This window comes from Mus musculus, chromosome 14 (assembly GCF_000001635.26).
Source record: "Mus musculus strain C57BL/6J chromosome 14, GRCm38.p6 C57BL/6J".
Classification (NCBI taxonomy): Eukaryota; Metazoa; Chordata; class Mammalia; order Rodentia; family Muridae; genus Mus; species Mus musculus.
This window is the reverse complement of record NC_000080.6, coordinates 33164726-33188118: the sequence shown is the minus strand read 5'-3', so window position 1 is coordinate 33188118 and position 23393 is coordinate 33164726. Positions and strand designations below refer to the sequence as shown.

The 23393-nt window shown below is 46.1% G+C and overlaps 1 protein-coding gene across 6 annotated transcripts in view; it reads left to right on the top strand.

The window, feature by feature from the left end:
- Positions 1-23393, top strand: part of Wdfy4 (WD repeat and FYVE domain containing 4) — a 234309-nt gene that overhangs the window by 5737 nt on the left and 205179 nt on the right. For 2 of the 6 annotated variants that reach the window (XM_011245119.3, XM_011245118.3), the window contains exons 3-4: positions 1233-1418; positions 2580-2746. The gene's annotated coding sequence lies outside the window, so the exon portion shown is untranslated. Of the gene's footprint in view, positions 1-1232; positions 1419-2579; positions 2747-2799; positions 3252-23393 lie in introns of those variants that run through there. The other 4 variants (XM_006519277.4, XM_006519278.4, XM_006519279.4 and 1 more) reach the window with 3 other exon arrangements.

Below are 23393 nucleotides of genomic sequence, written 5' to 3'. Positions count from 1 at the left end.
CTCTTTCTCTTCCTTCTCTTCTTCCTCCTCCTCTTCCCACTGCCCCTCCCTTTTCTTCCTCCCCTCCCCTTCTTCTTCCTCTCTTCTCCATCCTCTTCTTCTTTTTCCGAAGGGCTTGGGACCCTTGGGTCTGTGCATGCTAGGTCAGTTTTCTTCCACTGAACCACACCTCTCCCTGGAGCTCTGTATGCGCACTTCCTTGATCGGATTACATGTGTCTTCTTCCCTAATAGTGTCTCCTCTTAGAGGAAAACTTGGATTTGGATGGAGCCAGATGCACTGGTTCCTCTCTTCTAGCTAATATTTCTGTTTCCTTCTAGGAGCACTATGGCCTTGGTTTTATAGTTGTGACCAAAGCCAAGATAAACACTTTCAAAGTTCCAATGTGATTATTCACAGAAACATACAAAAATCTTGATGTTCATCTGGACACAGAAGACTTGAATTTTCAGCAAAACCAGCAAAAAAATCCTTAATATGCCAAATTTCAAAATATTATTACAAAGTCACAGTAGCTGACATGAAACAGACACGAAACATCTACCACAATAACACAACAGAGAGCTCAGAGTAAGGCCAGGCAGATTAGGTGGTCTCTGAAAGAGGTGCCTTGAAGCCACACAGACCACATTTCTAGCAATGCCACATGATCAGCGAGACAATATAAAGGCATTCAAAAATAAAACAAAGCTCCAGCTGTCTCCCCCTACTTCCCGACAAGAAAACCCATTCATCCAGAACACATTGTTCATGGTACTGCAGTTCCAGCGTGTGTGAATGATGTCCATGAACTTGGCAAAGACAGATAGGATGTTGATGCTGCTGTTAAAGATGATACTGAGTCTCTGGAGAGAGAAAGCTTGAAGTCTTTGCAGTGAAACAACATCAACAAGCCCAGGCTACAGAGAATATATACCCTGACTCCAAAGCTTTAACAACAACACAACAACAATAATGATCAAAAGCATATACTTGTCAGCTATTAGGACGGTAGCCATTTTTAATCTTATTTCCATTATTTATTACATTATTACATAATGTGCAAAATTAACATACTTTATTTCGGAAATTAGCTGAAGTTACAGATGTGCTCTGCCATGCCCAATGTTTTCATGGATGCTGGGCACCCAAACTTAGACTCTCATGCTTGTACACAAAGCACTCCACGTTTCCTTCTTGTGTTCCTGCCATTTGTTTTCTTTTCTTTTATCTTTCTTTCTTATTTTTAATAGCAGAGTCTAAGTGCCATCCATGTCCTGTGGGATCATCCGCTGGAGCATGGCCAACCTGCTGAGGACCACACAGCCCAAGATAACTGACTCTCATTCCTCTAGCTGCTGTTGGCTGTCAGTAGCTCAGGGAACATCATGGAAGACAGAGAGCAAAGACTATAAGAGTCAGAGGTCACGGAGGACCAGGTATCTTTGGACACGACAGGACTGCTGTACTCATTAGCCAACAGCAGCTGTGGCTTCATGCATAAGAGTTGCTCAAGATCAAGCCAGCCAGTGTTCTATCATGGATAGAGGAAAGTCAACTGAGCCTCCATTGTCTTCTGACTTCTGTTGTTTCTGATACAGCATTCGCTTAAGTCGCCATCAAGTTGTTCCCTGTGTTTCTTTTCTTGCCCACTGTTCATTGGGTAACATTATTTTTGATGTTCATGACTTTGACCATGGAAAACCTAAGGGTGTTTCCCTTCCACATGGCAATGCCCACCTGTGGAAGGAGTCTCTCTGCTCCCCTGGTGGGTGGCTTCTGCACTGGGCCTGAGTTGTTTGCTGAGCCCGAGTGTGAAACTTTCCCCATAGGAAAAGCTGGAGTTATGGGAATGTGCATATTGTAAAGGCACAAGGCTGCAACATCCAATCAGAGATTCCTCTCTGCTCTTATAAGTGCCTGGACCCTGCCCTTTCCCCTACTGACCCACATTGTCCTGTGGGTCATCTGGGCAGAACATCACCTGCACGAATGAAGTCACCTCATCAGGAGAACACCCCACTTTCTCCTTTGTGTGTTTCTGAGCCTCACACTCCTGCAACCCCTAACCCTTGGCTTTGTCTCCCCCAGTCCCCCCTGTGCCTGGCTTATCTACAAAGACGTTTCTGATTTTCTCTAAGCTTCTGCTCCAATCTAGTCTTCTCCATCCTGTGGAGACATTAAGAACTCTGCTGGGGTCTTAGAAAGAGCCATTCTTCCATATTGGTATTCCACACACCTGCTCCCATACCTTACCATTTAGAGAAGGGAAGGCATTTAGATTTAGTTCCTAGGGATTTGAAATTAGGACTGGGAGGCTGAGGGTTAGGACGAGGAGCCATACGGACCCCAGCCTGCTGGGCACACAGCTAGTAAGCAGCAGAGGCGGAATTCAGACATGGGCACCAGGCTGTACTTTCCCTTCTGTTCCTAGGTCCCACCTGGCTCTGCTTGATCACCAAACACACAGTCTCAGGGGAGCTTTTGTGAAACCCATGTTGTCCTGCCAGTCATTGGTGAAGCAGCTCTGTCATTGGCTCCTTGGAGGGAAGGATGGGAAGGGCAGGCATCTGCTGACTTCCCACTTCTGCTTTCTCCAGGAAATGAAGAGAAACCCAGCACAAGTGATTCATAATGAAACACTGTTGTTGATGGCTGCCATGCGAGGCCAGGTCTTGGTCTGTTCCCCTGAGCTGAGCCATTGGAGGCTGGGGATAGAAGCACTCACACCATGTGACATCCGCAGGCTTTGACCACCACCCTCCAGGTACGTCTTTCTGATCTTGGATAAGAGAGATCAGCCAGGTGGGGGCTGTTTGTTGCGGTAGACTGCCCCGCTGCTTCCTGCAAAGCCAACTGTGGAGCACATGTGTGACCATCAGTACTTAGTCTGAATGCGGGGTGGCAGAGAGGAGGGACGATTGGCAGGAAGTGAGCGGTGAAGGAGGTCCTTGTGGTCAGTGCCTCTCAGCACCCTTGTCACTTGTGAGTTTTGCTGAGCTGACCAGGCACTAGATCATTCCTTACCCTCTGACCACGGGTTAAGTCCCTTCTTTAGACTCTGCTGAGAGGTAGGAGTCTGCCACAGCTGGGGAAAACTAACTCTGGCTTGTGCCACTGTCAAGGTATAGAACGGGACACTGACTGAGACGCTCCTCTCATAGCCCTGGTGTAGCTTGTGAAGGGTGGACCACCCACCCTGGCCTTCGGGGCAGCTGGGCAGACCTGGTCTTGCCCTTAGCTGGCCCCACCCTTGCCTGCCCCAGGATCTGGTAAGTAGAAGTCTCTTAAGGTGGCATTTCTTCACCTGCGTTATCACACGCAGCCTTTGAATTCCAATGTTTCTCATTAACAGCAGCATCTGGGCCACTGAGGATTGATCCCTTTCTCCTTCAAAACCCAGCTTTCAAGAACCTAATCCTTTGTCCCAGTCTTTCCGAAGTGATGACTGGGCGTTGGGTACTGTCTTTCTAGGGAATATTTCAAGTATAATTGTCTCCATTTCTATCCACTTACGTCCAATGAACTAGTAAAGAGACAAGTTACAGATGGGGCCTGTGATGCCGGTGCGGTGACATAAAGTGGGTTGGAGGAATGTGCAGGATGGACAGGGAGGGCACACATCTGCTGAGAGGACACTGAAGGAGCCCAGCCCTGCACTGTGGTTTCTGAGAATTGCTCTTAAAAGCCTTCAGGAAGGCTTGGAGGTCAGTGTGGTACCTTGCAGTGAAGGGTGTGCTGGGGGCTGGGGACTAGCCAGAGAGTTGGGTGTGGGCTCAAGTGTGGGAAAAATTCTCCTGTCTTTACATCCTTGGTGTCTGGTCTGACCTCCTATGGGCCTAAAAGAGTTTTCTTTTTTATTAAATTTTAAAAAAACCTTATTTTATTATCTTGTGTGTATAGGTGTTTAGCCTGAATGACCCTCTGTCCCAGCTTTGGGATTATTGTTTCCTTGTTTTTATTTCTGATTCCTCCACTATCTCTAAATTGTTTAATACATGTCTGGTAGTTTGAATGGGAGTGCTTTCCTTAGGCTCATATATTTTCATACTTGGTCTCTAATTGGTGGAAATGTTTGGGAAGTGTTAGGAGGTGTGGCCTTGTTGGAAAGGGTGAGTTACTGGGGGCGGGCTTTGAGGTTTCAAAAGTCCTCTCCCTTTGTTTCTAGTGAGGGCCTCTCTCTTTGCCTCTTGGATGTGATTTTTAGACTCTCAGCTGTTCCTGCCACTGTTCCTTTGCTCTGACATCATGGATTCTAATCCTCCGAACCTGTAAGCAACAGATTAAATGCTTTCTTTTGTAACTTGTCTTGGTCATGGTGTTTTATCACAGCAACGGAAAGGTAACCCAAACTATATATGGCTTTATTTTATACTTTTTTGAACTTAGCCTGAAGTTAGGCGCGCGCGCGCGCGCACACACACACACACACACACACACACACACAGAGTATACTGTATGCATGAGTGTGTGCATATGTATGCAGGTACACATACCTGTGCATGCATATGGAGAGGACAGACTTTGATATCAGATGTCTTACTCTACTGTTCTACATCTTTATCTTTGAGACAAGGTCTCTGAATGCCCCTTTGGATAGATTGGTTGACCAGTAAGCCCAGGGAATCTGCCTCTCTTTGCCTCCCAGATCCAGAGATGTAGATCTGTGCTGCTCTGCTAGCCTTTATGTGGGAGCTAGGAAACAGGACTCAGGTCAGCATGTTTACCCAGCGAGCAATTTTACCCTCTGCACCATCTCTCCAGCCTGAATTAAACATTATTGAAGACTTGCTTAATTGCCTCAAAGCTATGTTTTTGAAATTTGTTTGTATTGCTGGAAACCCTTTTAATTTGTTAATATACAATTCTGTGCAGCATTTATTTCATGAACATAGTTTTCTGAGAGCCTGCTGATAGGCACGTGAGACATTTCTAGTTGTTTTTGTCCTATTACAAACGGTGATACTATGGTTCTTCTTTTACATCATCCTAGCATAGATGTAACAATTTCTCTGAAGAGTGTATCCTGGAAATAGAATTGGGTCACAGGCAAACTTATCATCAGCTTTAGTGTGTGCTCTGAAGATTGGTTCCAAGACACCCCTTACACTTGTCTGCATATGTTCAAGTCCAATCTACAAACTGGTACAGTATATGGATATTACCTACATATAACCCCCACCCACACGAATAGCTGAACCCACAGGGGTGGAGCCTCAGATCCAACATGCGGATCATTTTACTGAACCATCAGCAGCAACAGGGCTGCTTCTGTTCCACAGTTTTTACCAAATTTGATAGGAGCAATATTTTTAAATGCACGTTAGCCTTTCATTTTTCAGTCCTTTATCCAGCTGGAAATTATTTTTCACCTGTTCAGTATGGGTTAAATATGTTTTTTTAAAAATTGTTTTTGAACTTTACTTTTTTGAGATTTTGTATATGAGTACTATATATCACTCACACATTTCCTCCAAATTCCATCTCCCCCTTTCCAAAATCCATGGCCTCTTCTTTGTTTATAATTCTCACATATATGTGTGCATGTGTACATATGAATGCACACACACAGATAATCAACTCAGTACATTTGATGCTGCTCATATGTACATGTGCCCAGGGCTGACCACTTGGTATTGGTGACATCCTATGAAAGAGCTCATGCCTAAAAGAAACTGTTCTCTGTCTTTCAGAGCCATTGACAGCCTATAGCTCTTGTGGGGTTGGAACCATGTGTAATTGTCCCTGTCTGTGTTGGCATGTCTATTGGTGTTGCCATTATGCTGGTTCTGTTCAGGCAACCTTACTGTTGATATTCGTGTGTGTGTGTGTGTGTGTGTGTGTGTGTGTGTGTGTGTTTTCCTTATCATGTCTAGGGGACACTGACCAGCACAGGCACCCTGGGCCTCTGGCTCTTACACTCTTCCCACGCTCTCTTTTGTGATTTTCTGAGCCTAGGGATTGCATTGTAGATGTATCAGTTGGCACAGGGGCACTTCATAGTCCCTTATTCTCTGCATTTTGACCAGTGGTAGATTTCTGTAACGGTATCTGCTGCAAAAAGCAGCTCCTTGATGAGGAGTGAGAGCTGCTCTTATTTGTGGGTGTAAGCATACGTGTTTAGAATATAATTAGAAATCATATTGTCTTAAGAAGCAATAGCAGTTTAGCTGTCTTTTTCTTTATATAAATTCCAGATGAGCTTGTCTTAAGAAGCAATAGCAGTTTAGCTGTCTTTTTCTATATATAAATTCCAGATGAGCATCTCAGCAGTGTTACAGTGCTGTCCTAGATGAGCATCTCTGAAGTGTTACAGTACTATCCTAGATGAACTTCTACGTGGTGTTGCAGTGCTGTCCTAGATGAGCATCTCTGCAGTGCTGTCCTAGATGAGCATCTCTGCAGTGCTGCAGCTGTCCCTGATGAGCATCTCTGCAGTGTTGAAGTGCTGTCCTAGATGAGCATCTCTGCAGTGATGCAGTGCTGTCTTAGATGAACATCTCTGCAGTGCTGCAGTGCTGTCCTAGATGAACATCTCTGCAGTGCTGCAGCTGTCCCTGATGAGCATCTCTGCAGTGTTGCAGTGCTGTCCTAGATGAACATCTCTGCAGTGCTGCAGTGCTGTCCTAGATGAACATCTCTGCAGTGCTGTCTTAGATGAGCATCTCTGCAGTGCTGCAGCTGTCCTAGATGAGCATCTCTGCAGTGCTGCAGTGCTGTCCTAGATGAGCATCTCTGCAGTGCTGCAGTGCTGTCCTAGATGAGCATCTCTGCAGTGCTGTAGTGCTGTCCTAGATGAGCATCTCTGCAGTGCTGCAGTGCTGTCCTAGATGAGCATCTCTGCAGTGCTGCAGTGCTGTCCTAGATGAGCATCTCTGCAGTGCTGCAGCTGTCCTAGATGAGCATCTCTGTAGTGTTGCAGTGCTGTCTTAGATGAGCATCTCTGCAGTGTTGCAGTGCTGTCCTAGATGAGCATCTCTGCAGTGATGCAGTGCTGTCCTAGATGAGCATCTCTGCAGTGCTGTAGTGCTGTCCTAGATGAGCATCTCTGCAGTGTTGCAGTGCTGTCCTAGATGAGCATCTCTGCAGTGCTGTAGTGCTGTCCTAGATGAGCATCTCTGCAGTGCTGCAGTGCTGTCTTAGATGAGCATCTCTGCAGTGCTGCAGCTGTCCTAGATGAGCATCTCTGTAGTGTTGCAGTGCTGTCTTAGATGAGCATCTCTGCAGTGCTGCAGTGCTGTCCTAGATGAGCATCTCTGCAGTGCTGCAGTGCTGTCCTAGATGAGCATCTCTGCAGTGCTGCAGTGCTGTCCTAGATGAGCATCTCTGTAGTGTTGCAGTGCTGTCCTAGATGAGCATCTCTGCAGTGTTGCAGCGCTCTGTCTCTTTCTTCTCTGGTGCCATGTTAAGGATGCTTCCATTCACTCTGTGACAAGCATCCAGCACAGTCACATCTGACTTCTCCCCACTCTCCCACTGCTCCCCCCTCTTCCCCAGATCCTCTCACTTCCACTTCCAGGTCACTTATAAATGCTCATTGGTTTCCCCACATGGATGGTCTATTGTTACAGAAGAGCCCTGCAGTAAGCTCTCCACTCATCCATATCTCTGCTTACGGCTATTTTCTCAATTTGTCTGTTATCCCAAGCCCTAAGCAACATTGCTTACCGAAGGTTTGTTTATTACAAACCTTCATATCTGGAAAGAAATGTTCTATTATTCTTTCTTTTTCAGTACTTTGCTTTTTCACATAAATTTTAGAATCAGTTTATGGAGCTCAACAGAAGAGCAAAGCTCGTGTTCGGATGCAAATAGAATTCAGGGAGAAATCTTGGCTTTGTGAAGACAACTCATTCAGCTCACAAACATGGCTTGGCTCCTTATATAATTAGGCATATATAAAAATATCACAGTAGAGTTTTATACTTTTTCTCTTAAAAGCAGTATGTCTGCTGTCTAGATTGACTTCTATTCTGGCTTTTATTTTATATCATTTCAACGTTACTAAACAAAAATATTTGTGCGATTGTTGATATGCCCTGGCATGTTATAAAGGAGTTTCTTTGGCTCTTATGTGAAGAAGAGGCTGTGGGAAGGGGAAAGAGCAAGGCTTTGAAGCTTCTGCAGTACTGTAGGCTGGGGTGATGGTGGCTTGCTGCAAACTGATAGGAGGGGAGATAATGTGAGCTGGTTAGATTCCAGATGTTTTGAGTGTGGCGTTTGAACACTTTCTAGGTGTAGACTGTGGGAAAAAAGGCAAATGGGAGTGAGTTCAGAGTGTCATGGAGACTGGGGATGCCCAGTAGAGAGCAGGCCAAGGACATAGATGAAGGTTTGGGAGGCAGTGGTGGTTCAGGAACAGCAAGGTGGAGACAGACATGGATCTGAAAATCAAGTGTTGGCCCCAGTCCTCCCACAGCCCCAGTTCATATTAACAAAGCAAGGCAGCTTGGTCACCTGGAGAGGGAGGAGGGAGGAGCTTCCAGAGTCCATGGGCTACATCACAGTGCAGAGTCCATGGGCTATATCACAGTGGGGCCATCACTCATTTTAATTACAAGAAATGCAACACTTCTGCATGTGTTATCATCTCCCTCCAAGTTCAAAGATGGAATGATGTTTCCAGATTATATTCTTAAGTCTTTGGCTGTTGGTCCCATCTGAAGCTCATACCACGCAGGCTTTGCCTACACATGCCAAAGTCTTGCATCTCAAGGTCTAGATCTGTACTATCAATTACAAAAGATATGCCATACTTAAAATGTGGGCTAGTCCAAATTGAGATGTGCTGTACATTGGAGATCCACACTGACGTTCAAGGATATTATGAATTAACATAAAATGTGAAGTATTTTATTAACAGTTAAAAATAATGGTAAATAATAAACTATTTTGGACGTGTAATTCTAGAACCAAGCATCTGCAAGGTTTTAGGATCTACTGCCCATACCAAACACCAAGGATGCTTAAATCATTTACTTAAAATGTCCTAATATTTGCATACAACCTATTCACACCTCCCATTTACTTTAAATGGTTTTAAGAATACTTAAAATATCGAATTCAATGCAAATGATATATAAATTGTTGTAATACCGTATTGATAAGTGATTGATGATATGAAAGTCTATACATGTCTATTTACAGATGCAAATTTTCCTATATTATTTTCTGTTGCAGATGTAGAACTTGTAGATGTAGAGAGCCTTCAGGGAAGCATATTTTAAAGTGAGTTTAATCTATTTGTTCATAGGACTTTTTAATGCTGGCTACCAGAAAGTACAAATTGCACACATAGCTTGGGCTCAGTGGCTAGCTTTATGTTAGTACTGCTTAGCGCCTGTCAGAGACAGGATAGTTCCTGTCCCATGGCTTCTGTGAAGAACTTGCCAGAGAAGTGTGAAGCTGCCAGCCCCACTTAATTCTAAGAAGGAAAGTATTGATGCTAACAATGGAGTTAGGGTCCCAGGAACCAGACAGTGGGTTAGAACTCATCAACCCCCCCAGGCTGAGATTAGCTCCACCCCCATTCTACAGAAGCTCAGAGGGAGAGAGAGGGAGTGAGGGAGGGGAGGGGAGAGGAGAAGGGGGAGAGGGAGGGAGAGAAAGACACACAGAGAGAAAGGCAGAGAGAGAGAAAGAGAGAGAAGGGGAGGGGAGGGGAGGGGAGGGGAAGAGAGAAGAGGAGAGGAGAGGAGAGGAGAGGAGAGGAGAGGAGAGGAGAGGAGAGGAGAGGAGAGGAGAGGAGAGGAGAGGAGAGGAGAGACTGGAGACAGTGATTAAGCTGGGATTCGATCCTCACCATACTTGATTCAAAGCCCATGCACTCTGTATTGGCCGATGCTCCCTCTGTTGAAGGACTAAGACCTCCTTCACAGTCACCACAGCAGAACTGTGAAGATTCTCTTCACGTGGGCCAGGTGATTATCCAGACCATCCTTTAAGAATTCATAGTCTCAGACGATGTGAAGGAAACCAAGTCCCCGTGGCAAGGGTCTCTCTGCCAGCAGCAGCCCTCTAACAGTTTGAGCAGCAGGCTACTGGACCATGGCGGAGGCAGCTCAGGTAAAGGAAGAGGGCGGTTCCTGGGAATTCAGCCTGATGACTTAAGAAAGACGACAACATATCACGTATTTATGATACAATGTAGGGGATTATCCAATCAAGCTATCTTACCTATCAGTTATACACTACGCTTGTATTGGAATAGAGCATGCAAAATACATTTTATCATGCTCCCTTTTTCAACACAATTGGAAAACGTTCTAAATACATGTTGACCAAATTTTAAAATAACACTTTAAAAACATATAAGACATCCTTAAGGTTAATTTTCTTCCCAGTTCATCCTCTGCCCTTCCCTCCCACCCCTCTCTCCACTTGAGTCTCCCTCTTCCCTAACCAGTGCTCCTCTTTGTATCTTCAGAACTACACTGTGGCCCTCCCTGGAGGCCTTTCTTCCCTCTCCCACCAGCCATATTTCCAGTTTCCTGGATCCCATAATGGATGGTTGAGGATGGTGAATTTTAAAAATATTTCTTAGCCATTTGTATTTTGTCTGAGAACTCCCTGTTCAGTTCCATAGCTCACTGTTATATAGAATTCCTCTGTCAGATGTCCATCCGGCAAAGCTTCCCTCCCATTCTCTAGGCTGCCCCTTCAGCCACTTACCTGTTTCTGCTGCAGCAGAGAAGAGTTTAACTCCATATCGTCTGGTCTCATTTCCTGGGCAGTTGGGTCCTACTCAGAAAATCCCCACCTGAACCCATATCCCGATGCACCCTCTACTCTTTCTTCTAGAAGTTTTAGAGGCTCAGGTCTAATGCTAAAATCTTTGACCCAGGTGCAGGGTGAGAGGTAAGGATCGGGTTTCATTTTTCTTCAGGATAAAATCCAGGTTTCCCAGCACCATTGTTAAAGATGCAGTCTTTTCTCCAATGTGGATTTTTGATATCTTTGCTAAAGTTTCCCTATCTGTAGTTACACAGAGCTATCTATGGGCCCTCTAGTCAGTTTCACTGATCTCTCTCTCTCTCTCTCTCTCTCTCTCTCTCTCTCTCTCTCTCTCTCTCTCTCTCTCTCTCCCTCTCTAGAATAACTTGACATCAACGATTTGTCCTGCAGCATTTTTATTGCTCAGGATTGCTTGGACTACTTGAGGTCTTCTGTGCTTCTCTATGAATTTTATGATCTCATTAGAGAGATTTCTTTGTGCAGTGGAGGTGTGGTTATTGCAGAAACTCACAACTGATCAAAGTGCGGAGCATAAGTGTCTGTGGAGTGTTTAGCCATAACTGGGGCTTCTCTATTACATGTTCCCAAGGCTCAGGGATCCCTGATGAATGAACAGGGGAAGAAGGATTATAAGAGAACGAGATCTGAGAGGATCAGAGTGAGCCGGTGTCTCCTGGATACAACAGGAACACAGCAGTCATGAGCCCACAGCAGCTGTAGTTGCCGGTAAAAGATGAAGCCAGTGAGCAATTCGGCGCACGCATGTGTGTGTGTGTGTGTGTGTGTGTGTGTGTGTGTGTGTGATGTCCATAAGTTCTGACCCCTGAGTAGCTGTGGACAGCTGATGATTCCTGGGGGAGAGAGAGAGTCAGTTTTCTTTAAGAGCATGGCTCTTGGTAAGTCTGCTATAGTCCAGTGGTCATGCCACATCTAGGAGTATATGGGCACCATGGATGGATTATAAAAAAAAATAAAAGAAACACACAGGAAATTGGAGTGGCATGAGGTGTGAACATAATAAAAAATTGCATGAAATTCTCAAAGAATTAATAAAAAATATCTGCAAAACCTTTGAGATAGTAATGCATAAGAATATATGCCCATGGGGGAGGGGTGTGTGTACTGGAGGCTGGCTGAAATGTGTAGCATCAATAATGTCTGCTGGTGTCACAGTGTCACAGTGCCCACACCTCTGTCCCTGGCTCCCTGGGACCATAAATAGAATAAAAAAAAGAGAGGCCCCAGGTGTAGCAGGTGAGATTAGGTTAATGTAACCTAGGCAGGGTCAAAGGCTTTGTAGCTCTGCCCCCCCCCCCGCCCCCACCACCCCGTGTCTCTGCCTTGAGAACACATGCCTTTTAAAAGAGGAAAGCGATCCTTTGGCAGAGGTTTTCCCTCTGGCTGGGGTGAGAGTCAGGGGAGATGGGAGTGGGGGAAGATGGGAGTGGGGGGGAATGAGATGGGAGTGAGGGGGAGATGAGATGGGAGTGGGGGAAGATGGGAGTAGAGGGAGATGAGATGGGAGAGGGGAGGAGATGGGAATGGGGGGAGATGAGATGGGAGTGGGGGGAGATGGGAGTGGGAGGTGGAAGTGGAGGTTAGGATCTATGCTTGAGCAGCAGCTCTGAAGGAAGTGGGTAGGGCCGCCTAGGTAGCAGTGGTAAGGAGAGCTGCAAAGCCTTCGGGAAGAAGACATCCTCTACCCAAGGATGGGTGGGTAGGGACTTCAGAGCCACTACCCTGCTACCAGCTTGCAGAGGCAGTTCCTTTCATGGACCTGTGGGATGAATGCCCAGGCAGAGCTTGGCAGAGGAGAAGGGAGACATGTGCCCTGCAGAATAACTGTACCTCTGCTCTTGGCAAGAAGAGTATCCTGATAACCTGCCCCAAACAGTGCTTTTATACCAAGAAAGCACAACTTAACATGCCTGAATAGATTGTTTTTTTTTTTTTTTTGATATGGGTTTGATATGTTTCGTTCCCTAAAACATGTTAATGAAATCACAGTGATATTTCATAATTGATGTCACAGTGACATTTCATAATTGATAGAAACCTATTTGAGGAAATGGAAGCCCTGGAAAGAAATTCTTTTTGTGAGTCATGAGAAATGGGGGAGAAGTTGAGAGAGCCCCTCATATTACAGTCAGTGTGGTAACTCCAGTTGTGAGGAGTTGGGATCTGGAAATGGAGGGGTTATCTCTGGTGCCCAGAGGACAGCTGTGGTCAGTCTGCTGCAGGGATGGCTGAGTAGAGGTAGAGGGTCATGATGGGTAGGCGTGGAGAGTTCCTTTGGCCAGATTCCACTGGGGACAGTGGAAATGAGGCAAGGAAGATAGTGGCTCAATATTGCCTTAGGTTTGATGCTTGGGGCAGTTCCTAGAGGATATAGGAAGCCATGAAAACATTTGAGTGAATATTTTAGGTACATGATAGATCCATGTCCCTAAATCTGACAGTGTAGGGTGGAGTAGCAGGCTGTAGGCAGCCAGGCTTGCTATGACAAGGTGAGGGAAGAGCTGTAAAGTACTGATGGGCAGTGTAGCATCTGCCCCTAGCTGCCTGGACACACCCTACTTGGTTAGCACTGTGTGGGTCCCTTGGCACCTCCCGTTTCTCTTGGGTCCCACCCTGCTGTGCACATAGAAAAATTAGATCTGGTTTAAGAAATATCCCCGACACATTAACAAGTTCTCATGGGAAACTTATTGTGGTTAAACAATCATTCATCTGTCAGCGGCTGAAGTCTAGGAACAGTAGTAACTGTTGGCAAAGCAGACCTGCACGGGCAAACAGCTACTTCTATTCTGTAACTATACTTCTAATAGAGAACATCTATTCAAGCACTATGGTGGTGGTGGGGGTGTTATAGGTGGGAACCTGAGTCATAGAGGTGGGGAGACTCTGCCCAAAGCTGAAGTCCCACCATATTTGGCCAAGAAAGCATCATGGGTAAAAGCTGCGCCAGAAGTGTCTGTTTTTCTCATTGAAGAGTTTTGAGAAAGCAGCATCCCCAGGCTCAGGTTTGCTTGGTGCAATAGAGAAGTGCTCTCTTCCAGCATTAAAGCTACAACTCCCAGTGACTGCGGAGGGTTGGCTCTTGTTTTGCGGTACATTTGATGACTCCCCAAGGTGGTTTGGCCCATGCTTCACAGTGTTTCATGATCTCTGAGAAGTAAGAGGTACTCAGTTCTCAGAAGTTGAGTGTGTGAACTCCCAGGCACGCCTCACCATTCAGTCTTTCTTCCCCTGAGCTCTGAACAAGTTATACAGCATGTCGAATAAGCAAAACAGAATGAATATATAACCACCCAAGCAATCTAGGGAGGTCCCAGACTGGTAACGTCAGAGGTATATGCATTGTGCTTCTCTCAGAGGATGACAAGTAAGATGGGTCAGCTGAGTCTAGAGACATGTGTGACATGCTCCTGCTTTCTGCCCTGCACCTACCTTATGCACAGAAGCAGACACATGTGGGCCTCCCCCGTGCTGCCATAGACACTGTTCTATCCCTGTGAAGAGACACAAGGCAACTTATAGAAGAAATCACTTAACTGGGGACTCACTTACAGCTTTAGAGGGTGAGTCCATAATGACCATGGTGGGGAGCATGGATGCAGGCAGGCATGCATGGCACTGGAGCAGTAGCTGAGAGCTCGCATGTGAGTTACAAGGAGGAGGCAGAGGGATGGTGGTGGGTGAGAAGGGAGTAGAGGGGAGAGGAAGAGGGAAAGAGGTAAGAGAGATTATTGGGAATGGTGTGGGCTTTTGAAACCTTAAAGCCCACCTGAAGTGACACACTTCCTCCAACAAGACCACACCACATAATCCTTCCCAAATAGTTCCACTACCTGGGGAAACATTCAGAAATGTGCACCCATGGGGCCATTCAAATTCTAACCACTCCAGATACTATCAGTTTCCCCAACTGGCTTACTTCTGCTCTTGATTCTTCAGAGATCTCCTCTGCTTCTTCTCCTATGTCCTACTGTCTTACCAACCCCACATCACCCCAGACTGACAGCTCCTTCTCTCAGAGTAGACTCTGCCCTCCTCCCAAGGCTACTTCCAGCTTTGTATTTGAGCACCAGTTTCCCTGACTCCTGTTCCTGAGGCTGTACACAATAGGAGACTAGGTCTGGGTCCTCAGAAGCCAGCAGAAGGCTTCTGTAAGACACCTAACTCTTTATGAGACTAGGGCTTGTCAGCTAGGCATTCTCAGCCTACGCGTGGCCCTCACTGCTGCAGGCCTCCTCTGCTCTGGTTTCTTCCTGAGAATCAGAACATGTTCTCAAATGCTCACCCTGCCTGGATGGTCTGTCTTCTTGCCTCAGCTACACATCCCAGAGGGGAACTGTGGTCCAGCATGGCACTCAGAGCAGCCTTTTCAGATCTCCATGATCTACTCAGGCTGGACTACAGGCCAATCCATGTCTTTAGGCAGCCATGTCTTTGCCCAACATCTATGACAGTGGACTTTGAGGTGTGGATTTAGATGATGGTGTTCCTTCCATGATCAATAATCCTATAGCTCACCACGCAGAGTCTGGCAAGGAGAGTTTAGTCCATTGATGTAGGCTGCAAGGGAGTGACTAGTGCCAAATATGCTGGGGCCACTGGAGGGAGTGGGGTTCCTGCTCAGAGCCTGGTTGACTGTGGTCTTACCTGGGGTCATGAGCACTTGGTAACAACTTTGAAACGTCAGCCTGGAAATCCCTACAGTGAAGCTGGCAAGAGCATCCAAGCAGGTCCCAGGCATATTCCTTCGATGGTTGACCGCTGTGCCAATCCAGCGTGAAGTGAAGGTGAGGGAGGGGTAGCTACAGCCTCAGTGGTGCAGGGGTTTGCCTTTGATCCTAGTGCTTACTAGCAGTTTGGTTTCAGATTCATCAGTTCCCCTCTGGAGTCAAGAATTCTCAGTCTTGCACACCCCCTCCAGACAATGGGAATAATGACTCTTGACTAGTAGATTTTCTGTGTTTAGAGAACACAGGCCACCCTGTTGGAAGACCTGAGGCAATGTTTTCTAAGACTCAGTGAGGCTAAGCTACATGCCAGCTTCTATGGTGAAGAGGCTAATGGTTAGGAGCTGGAGCTATTGTCATCGAGCTGTTCCTAGCTTATGCCATAGCTAAGCATCAGGGTCTCAGCCAGGGAACCAGTCCTTGGCCATTTTTGGCAATGTGGAAGTTGATACACATACCAAGATACAAAGCCAGCCCCTTCTGCAGGATATGGAGAGTTTCTGTGTTCAGTTGCTGTTGCAAAAACCACAGAGGTGTGTGCACTGGCCTTAAGTGCATTGAGGTCTGGAATTAGAAAAAGGAAGTCTTGAGTCTTTATAAGTTTCTGCAGACCTCTCTGGTTCCTGACAAGGGGGGCCTACTTAGTCTTTAGGGGAATTCCAGAGCTTCTGGGAACAACCTGAACTACATCCCTCCTTGAAGGCCTGTGAAGCAGATTGTAGGGTCCTGGCTCTGCCATTCTCTTCCAGGGTACATATGACACTTGGCTTGGGTAGAAACTGGCAATTCTTGTTCCCTAAAGGGGTGTGGGGAAGCACCAAGGGGTTTTATGGAGTCATCTGAGAGGTCAAGTCCTGAGGTGACCCGATCCTTGCCTTGTTCCACCTGAGACCCTAGATGTGCAGAACCCCTTATGCAGCGCCCCTGGGATCCTCTTACCTTGCTTCCCCACTCTGCTCTTTGGTAAGGCCATTTGCTCCATCAACTTCTGATGTGTCCCTGATTTATATTTATATTTATAGTCTGGGGGGCAGTATTCCCATTTCGGGTGTTGCCCATTTTCTTTAATCCTTACATCCAGCCCTGCCTTGGTGAACTCTCAGATTCACTTGTACATGGCTTTGTGACATCCATCCAGACCAGCTCCTTGCTGGGATCAAACCTGAGACGTGACAGACCCAGTGGCCAGGCCAGGAGGAAGTGATGCAGAAGAGAAGTGGGGTCTTGGGTGGGATTGGAACATTTTAACTTGCTTTGGTGCTGGACCCTAAAGACTAATTAAATATCACACTGCAGAATGAAGGATGCTGGTGTTGCCTGAAGGCTGTGGGCAAGAGAAATGCATGTTCTTTTTTTTTTTTTTTTTTTGGACAGTGAGTGTATGCTGGACTCAGGGGCCGATGCCTGGGCTTCACAACAGGAGCAGAAGAGGCCCAGATGGAGCTCCTAGCTCAGGATGCAAGCCTAGCATGCAAGCCTAGCTTGCTCGTGCAAGCCCTGCAGACAGCTCAGGCTCCAGACTAATAGAGAGCCATGCTGCTCTAGGCCCTGGACCACATTTTCCAGGAATTCTGAGGCTCTTGCCAACATTGCAAATTCTCCTTGTGTTCTCCACGCCACTTTTCTCCTATTGTCTGGTCTTGTTACTGGGGATCACTGTGTGCTCCTTCTCTCTCTCTCTCTCTCTCTCTCTCTCTCTCTCTCTCTCTCTCTCCCTCCCTCCCTCCCTCCCTCCCTCCCTCCCTCTCTCTCTCTCTCTCTCTCTCTCTCTCTCTCTCTCTCTCTCTCTCTCTCTCTCTCTCTCTCTCTTTTCGAGACAGGGTTTCTCTGTGTTGCTCTGGCTGTCCTGGAACTCACTTTGTAGACCAGGCTGGCTTCAAACTCAGAAATCTGCCTGCCTCTGCCTCCCGAGTGCTGGGATTAAAGGCGTGCGCCACCACACCCGGCTTCTCCTTCTCTTTTAAAGACATAGGTTCTGACCAGAGCTTGTCATTTATCAACCTGTAACTGATTTCCCATTTCTCTTTTGATTCAATGCCTGCCACAATGTGGCAAATGTACCGACTTCTCCGGCTGGAAGAGATTTCATGTGTCTCTGCCAAGGAATGGGCTGTGTAAGCACACTTGCTTAGTGTCAAAATGAGCCCCTTGTGTCTGCATCTTTACAGAAAGGAAGGGAAGGGCATTCTGTACTTTGGGGAGAGCTAAGCCCATCTGATTGTGTAAAGCCTGGGACACAGGCTGGTGTGGATAACTCACTAGATGAGTGGAAAGGAAAGCAGCCTTTTTCTCTGTAGTTCCTGGTCCACAGGCTTCCATAACTCCGGGGAGACCTGTGATAGATGTCGCAATGTATTGATACATATGTACATTGATACATATAATATGTGATACCGATGATACATGTAGTATCTCTATTCTAGGGGCTTGCACACTAGAAACAGAGTCACAGGCATGAGAGACTTTATCTTCCATTTCATTCAATCATCGTTCATCTCTAGGCCTCCCTGTGCTGCAGAGTGAAGCTCAGGCCACCCTCCAGCCTACCCTTGAGGCAGCTTCACATGACGTCCAGTACTAGACTAGTGGTTCTCATCTGAGAGTTGCTATCCCCACAGGGGTTGTGTGTCAGGTATTTGCATATATACAAGTAAATACATATATACAAATTTGCATATGTAGCAAATATGCAGTTCTGAAGTAGCAATGAAAATAACCTTATGGTTGGGTGTTACCACAACATGAGGAACTGTATTAAAGATAGCAGCGTTAAGAAGGTTGAGAACCACTGCTTTAGACGAGCTTTTCTTAGAGCACTTGAGTGCCACAATGATAAGTCACATCTCACATCTTGAAAGGGTTACCTGCCTGTAACTCAACAGAAATTAAAGAATGGCAATAAAATCTCTCAATCTCTCTCTCTTTCTCTGGTGTATGTATATGTGAGGGTGGGTATATACACATGTGTGCATGGATGCCAATGATTGACATCGGGTGTCTTTCTTGACTCCTCACTACTGCATGCTTTGAGATTGGATAGCTCATCAAAGCTGAAGCTCATTGCTTGGGCTATGCTGGCTACACAGTGAGCTCCAGAGGTCTACTGCTGTCCATCTTCCCAGCACCGGGTTACAGATGTTCACTGCTGCTTTGGCTTCTATATGGATGCTAGGATGGGACCTTGGGTCCTCCTGTTTGTGTGGTAGGCCATCTGATTGATCTACTTCCCCAACCCTAGAAATGTTTCTTTAGCAGCAAAACACCAACAACTCAAGTTTTTGTAGGATCCAGATGTGTCCATCCAAGATGGCAGCTTGGGGGCAAGAGGCAGGACATGCAAGTGTTTTATTTATTTTTGAAACTGCATGAGGGCATTATTTCTAGTGCTTCTTTAAACATTGTACTTTCTGAGCACAAGGCCCACCTTCGAAAATTAAACAGACAAACAAACAAATCTTTGAATGTTGTGTGTAGGTAAATAAATGCCTTGTTCTGGCCCTGTCTCCAGAGACTCCTCCAGTGGCCTCTACTCCAAACTGATTCCTTTTCTCTCTGAGTAGGAACAAATCTGAGAGCTTACCTATGGCACTTGCTTCTTGGTAAAGAGACCACAATGGCAGCTTCCTCTTGATGGTTGTTACCCTGACCAACCTCCTGGTTTTCCTTCCCCTGATAAACAGAACTGAAGCAGACACAGGTAAGAGCCGAGAGGCAGAGGGCTGTGGCCACAGCTCTATATCTGAGTCAGGAGCTCATTTCACGGGTCCGTATTTGTGAGACACTTCTGTTTCTCCACTGGCTTGGTGTGTCTCCCCCCCACCCCATGTGAGTCAAGTGTTTCAGTTCAACAAACCCAGCTTCTGCACCCAGAGGGAACAGGACACACGATGTCTGCTGTGTGTTAAACCCCATGTCCTGCATTCTTTGCCATTTTTGTTGCTAGACAATGTCAGTCTCACTTTGCAGCCTTGGCTGCCCTAGAACATGCTAGGTCGATCAGGATGGCTTTTAACTCACAGAGCTCCTCCTGCCTCTGTCTCCTGAGTGCTGTGACTAAAGGTGTCCATTGTCATACCTACCAGGCTCACACATGCTTTTCCAACCTGTGGCTTTGACTCTCTGCTGTTTACTCCCAAGATGAGGGTCTCTGAAAGTGCTGGTTGGCAGACTCCATGAGTCTGGCCACAGCACAACTGATCCATGGGATGGTGGCCTCTCAGTAGGGCTGTGCTTTGGGTGACTCTGCTCTGGATATGGTTCAGCACTGTAGGCATAGCAGTGTGAGTGTCTCTCGGTGTTTGGGGAAAGCACGTGGAAATCTTAGACTGATTACAGAGAACATGTTCCAAAAAGGGACACAGAGGGAGCATGTGTGTGCATATATGTGTGTGTGTGTGTGTGTGTGTGTGTGCATGTGTATGTGTTGCACAATCAACATGGAATCTGATTCCTTCATTGGCTCAAGCATTATTTCATGTACTTAGTTAAGAACACATTATGTTTAAACGTAATACTCCTTAGATATGTTTCCTTGGGGATAAAGCCATGGAAAGTAGCTGAGACCCCCTACAAGGAAGCAAGAGACAAGGACATGCTGGGATCTGACAGTAGAATAGCATCTATGGAGGGCTCTGAGGGTGCAGGCTGGACAGATGGCACCCACAGCGCCTCCCTTTGAAGCACACACACAGCCAGAAAGTACAGGGAGGAGTTTGTTTCCTGTCTGTTGTGTTTGTAAAGTCAGCAGGACTTGAAATCAATGGTATTGGCATAGTGGGAGACAAGAGGAGACATGGGAGTGAACAAGATCAAAGTGTGCCATGCACATGTGCAAAAGTGTCAGAAGGGAAGCCCTAACTTTGTAAAATGAACACAGGCTAATAAAATAATTAGGGTTATCCAAGACAGCACACTCCTGGGCCCCGTGGCACCATGTGCTGAGAACAGGACGGAAGGCCTAGAACACTGGGTGACTTAGAACTGGCTGTTTCCTTTTTAGACATTTAGGAAAGCATCACGGTTCATCATTTAGATGGGAAGACTGTCTGCAATGGTGAGTAGTTGGCCTAAGTCTGTGGCATCATTAAATAAGTGATGGACATCACTCTTCAGCTGTGGCAGTCTCTGTGACCTTCACAGCCAGCAGAGAGATGATCTGTGAGAGCCAAGAAGGCAGTTTGATTCAAAATGGTTCAGTAGCTGGTGTTGGTTTAAACTTCTGGAATTCGAGCCTGAGTAGTTTTATTCCAGGCATATGTAAGCACAGCACAATTTGGTGAAAATTATTCTGGCAACAATTGACTCAATTTCACACACACAACAACAAAGCTTATGTAAATCCCCTTGAGGAGTAGAATTTGCTAAATGCAGATGATAGATTTTATAGATTCATTGAGAAAAACAACTTTATGATAAGGGTCTGGGGGAGGATTTGGTGCCAGAAAAGTCTCTAGCCACACAGCTAGAGCAAAAGTCATCAGGCTAGGGAGCGCATTCGCTCACCCACTTCTGGGTGGATAATGGATATTGCGTTCCTTCTCTTGAAGGGACAACCCTGTGTCCTAACATGCCAGCTTCCCCTAGTGCTTGTCTATGAGCTCAAAGACTGCCATGCCTCTTACTTTCAGCCTCTGTGGAGAAAGATGTTCAGGGCAATTGGAAAGGAGTCAGTGTACTAAGACAAAAAAAAAATAATGAAGCAGTTTATAAGAGAAGAATATCCAAAATGATACTTGCACTTTTGTGCATGCATGTGTGTGTGCGTTCTTGTGTGTTTGTGTGTACTTGCGTGTTTGTGTGAACTTGTATGTGTGCCTGCATGTGTATGGGTGCTTTTGGATGTGTGTGTAGGTTAGAGATCAGACTTCAGTTTCTTTCTTCAGGAGCTATTCATCATTTTTTAAAAAATAAAAGACTTCATTATTTTTGCTTTTTACATGTATGTATTTTTATGTGTATTTTCCATGTATGTATGTATATCACATATGTGCTTGGAGCCCCTGGAACTGAAGGTTGTTAATAGCCATGTGGGTGCTATGATCTAAACTGGGCTCCCTTTAAGAGCAGCAAGTGTTATTCACTACTGAGCCATCCCTTCAGGCCCCATCATGTTTTTTTGAGACAGGGTCTGTAATTGAATTGGAGCTTGCTGAGCAGGCTAGGCTGGCACAGAGCTCCACCTGTCCCCAATTCCCATTTTTAGGGATTAATAGTGTGAGCTACCATGGCTGGCTATTTATACAGCTTCTGGAGATAGAAATTAGGATCTCAGCCCAAGCACTTTACTGACTGAACTATCTTCTTGATACTTATAATTTTTGAAACAAACAAGACCACCTTCTATAATATATTCTTGGAAATCAACAAGACACAGACACTTAAGGAAAGATTATGAGTAGTCAGCTCACTAAGGAGGATCCAGAAGCCCAAAAGGCACAGGGAAGATGCTCCTTCCAGAGAGACATTAACATGACAGCGAAACAGTCTTCAGTTCAAAGTCATTGTCAATCACTAGACTACCGGGTGATGCCAATCCAGGGTGGCCGGCTGTGAGGCGTGAGAGGAGGGAGTGTGCCCCATGCCTGTTTACTGGAGGCACCTGAGTGGAATCTGATGGAACCTAGCGTGGTGCATAGGTTCTTCATTCAATTCTGCTGCTTTCAGATGTATACCAACGCTGTATCGTCCTGTGAGGCAGTCTGCATGACTATTCCCCTACAGCACTGTGTGCTGAACTGGAGGCTGAGGGTGAGTTAGCCCTCTGCCACTGCGAGAGCTGTCAAGTAGATGCACACACAATACCACTTTGTAAAGAGGTGGCATCAGGAGGACACAAACTTCACAAATACACAGCTGTGTGTTTCTGTCCGAAGACACTGTGCTGAGTGAGATCCTAAAAGGACCAAGCCACCAGGGTACTTGAAAAGCAGGCACACAAACCAGGGGCTGTTGGCTGTGTTCCCCAAGTGTCCATGCCAGGAGTGCATTACCCACCAAGCAGGCATGGGTATAGACCTGGGCAATGGAGAGCCAAGACTAAGAAGATAGATATTGCCAGAAGAGCCTGCCAAGGCCAGGGAAGGGACTGAGGGACGTGAGCAACTCCAATGCTCCTTCCAGAGAGACATTAACTCCAATGCCTGCACCGAACACTTCAGGGGCATTTTACGTGGTAACTACAACTGTGCCCATTTAAAACCTGCCTTTCATGAGTTTTGCTAAATATGTGCTTTCTTGTAACGAACACTGTGATCAATAATGAACAGTTGCATAGCCACAAAAATCCCATGATGTCCCCGCCTAGTGACGTTATCCTCAGACTCAGGTGGCCACTGAGCCTTCCTAGGTCAACAGATATTATGTTTTCGAGTTTCATAAACATGGGATCATTTAATTGTGATCTTCTGGGTCCTGGTTCTTTCATCCAGAGTAATTATTTGATACTTACATTTCTTGGTTCGTTCATTACATTTTAAATGGATTAGCAATATCCCACCCATCTCATGGATTTTTTTTTTAATCCATTAAAACAAAATACGAAAAATGATTTCTGGGAATGAAGTCTGAGGGTAGGAGGCATGAGTGACAGACAGAAAAGGGCTGGGGATGGCGGATTTGCACCTAAGCCAGGTCAGGGCGTTCTGGAGGATGGCTAGCATTGCCTGGAAATACAGGGACAGGAGTCTAGTCCCCTTTCTTTTGGTTAGTCAAGTGTAACTGATGTGCCTCTGAGTTTGAGTTCAGGATGGATTCTGACATGGTGTACTGGCTAGTTTTGTGTCAACTTGGCACAGCTGGAGTTATCACAGAGAAAGGAACTTCAGTTGAGGAAATGCCTCCATGAGATCCATCTGTAAGGCATTTTCTCAATTAGTGATCAAGGGGGAAAGGCCCCTTGTGGGTGGTACCATCTCTGGGCTGGTAGTCTTGGGTTCT